The sequence below is a fragment of the Lathyrus oleraceus genome, chromosome 6, assembly GCF_024323335.1.
Source record: "Lathyrus oleraceus cultivar Zhongwan6 chromosome 6, CAAS_Psat_ZW6_1.0, whole genome shotgun sequence".
Lineage (NCBI taxonomy): Eukaryota > Viridiplantae > Streptophyta > Magnoliopsida > Fabales > Fabaceae > Lathyrus > Lathyrus oleraceus.
Window position 1 is genome coordinate 210,183,738 of NC_066584.1, and position 2,501 is coordinate 210,186,238.

At 39.1% G+C, this 2,501-nt stretch overlaps 1 non-coding gene across 1 annotated transcript; it reads right to left on the minus strand.

The window, feature by feature from the left end:
* Positions 1-1,078: 1,078 nt before the first annotated feature.
* On the minus strand, positions 1,079-1,185 carry LOC127099191 (small nucleolar RNA R71). The gene has a single exon (XR_007793729.1). It is a non-coding gene; the product is annotated as a small nucleolar RNA R71 (small nucleolar RNA).
* Positions 1,186-2,501: the final 1,316 nt, after the last annotated feature.

The following is a 2,501-nucleotide window of genomic DNA, read 5'->3' on the forward strand; positions in this document are numbered from 1 at the left end:
GGGAAATTAACTAAGGTGAGAACCAACAATTGCGAGAGCGTGAGGCTCGAGCTGGATAGTAAAAATTAGGCATTGAGTTTAAAAACAGCGGGAGCACTTTAAAAGCAATTAGAACTTATTTATTTTCAAAAAGTAATTTTAACTTCAAATGGGACAGCGAGAACGTACATTATGACTTAAAGCTATATGACGAATCAACAATCACGAGAGTGTGAGATAAAGCTTTTTAAATAAATGTTTTCTACTGAGAGATATTTTGCATTTAAACTATTCACCGGTGACTTATTGAATCCTTGACAATTAATGCGTTGCATACTGATTCCTTCCATCAATTCTTTCTTAAAACTAAAACGACTGGACTGTGCACTTGCAGTCAAGTACAAGATAAACTATATTTTATATATAGTCACGACCAACATCAAGTTTTTGGCGCCGTTGCCGGGGACCTGTTTTAGTCGAATAGTGCGATTCTTTTGTTGCACGGTATAGACTAAGGTAAAAATAAAAGCTAATTTACTCTCCCTTATTTCCCTGATTGTATGCCAAGTACTCGCTCACAAGGTGATAACTTAGCATCACCAATCCAAGAATTAGAGCACTTCTTATATGTAAGACGCCGAATACAAGAATATCAACAAAAGTACGATATTCCCGATATCTTCTCTCCTACTAAACCAGAAGAAAAACCAACCATGGTTGAAGAAGGACCACATAATTGTCCTCTTAAACTCTATGCTACCCCGTCCCAACAAGAACTTCACAATAACATTGCTTCCCCCGCTATCAATCAAAACGATTTCGAGCTGAAACCCTCATTTTTATCATCCGTCCAACAACATCAATTTTCCGGAAATCCTATGGACGACCCTAATGAACACCTGACCAAGTTTGTGCAATACGCAGACACTGTAAAGGCGAATGGTGTATCTCAAGATGCGATAAGACTGCGCCTTTTCCGTTCTCACTAAGACACAGAGCTTGGGCTTGGTTGCAATCCTTGCCATCCAACTCAGTTACAACATGGGAAGAACTGAAGAACGTCTTCTTATCCCGATATTTTCCGCCGAGCAAAACTGCTATGCTGAGAGCTCAAATCAACGGATTCCGACAAAAAGATGTAGAATCGCTCTACGAACCATGGGAGAGATACAAGGACATGATGAGGATATACCCACATCACGGTCTTGAAGACTGGGTGATCATTCACACATTTTACAATGGGCTTCTGTATAACACAAGACTGACAGTAGACGCTGCCTCGGGCAGTGCACTTATGGACAAGCCATAGAACGAAGCCTATCAACTCATTGAAAACATGGCCCAAAACCATTGCCAATTGGGAGGTGAAATAACTCCAGTAGAAAAGTCCCAAACAAAGAGTGGAATGTACGAAATCAGTAGCCTTGCCCATGTTCATGTAAAGGTAGATGCCCTTACTCAAAAATTAGACAACTAGACCATACCACCCGCAACCACCGTGGCTGCTGTAACTCCAAACTGTGAGTTATGTGGAAACCCTGGACACACTGCACAAGAATGTCAGATATTAGCAGGAGTTCCAACCGATCAAGTGGATTATGCACAAGGAAATCCCTATTCAAATACCTACAACCCAGGTTGGAAAAACCATCCTAATTTTTCGTATAAGAATAACAACGCCCTGTATGCACCTGGCTGTAGCGGGGTATTTGTTACCATTAGAGATATTGACTAAATCCAAGGTAAATCATACAAGTCGAGTCGCCACCGCACTTCTATTTATCCAAAGGAATGGTTAGAAAGCGAACAAAAACCTAATAGTTTTAACAAAAACTAGTAAAAGGAACAGAGATCTGGGTAAGGGGGTTGGTTATGGAATGGGAAGGTGTTAGGCACCCAAAACATCCTAGGTACTCCTAGGGAGCCCTTTTCATACTTGTTGCAAAGGTTGTTGTTTTGTGAAAATTTGTTTGTGCAAACATGATTGAAGAGATGAGTGGAGAATATACAAGTTATTTACATTTTGTGTTTGGATGGATAAACCCATTGCTACGTACCATCTTATAAAAAGATTTGGATCAAAACCTCGTAGTTCGGGGTAAAAATCTCAAAACAAGTTGGTGAATTGATTGGTCCAAAAGCCTTAAGGTCTTTTGTTATCAAAGGGAGAAAACTCAACCAAGCCACAAATCCACCATGTGAGGATAGCTTCAACATGCTAGTGAGGGGTTAACCCTATAATAAGCATGGAAGACTCATTGTCCATCACTAAGGATATAGGTGAGTATTACATCTACCACAAAGATAACTCAAACCTAATAGCTAAAGGTTATGGAAAATTTGATTAAGAAGGTGGCCATTGGAACCACAAAAAACACATTTAAATGGGTTATATTTACCAATTAAAAGTATGTACAAAAATGGTCAAAGTTGACTTAAGGATTCAATTCAAAATAAGTATTGTAAAAAAGGAAAGTTTGAAAATCAAAAACATAAGGCTTAGGTTTCTAATGTTTGAAAAC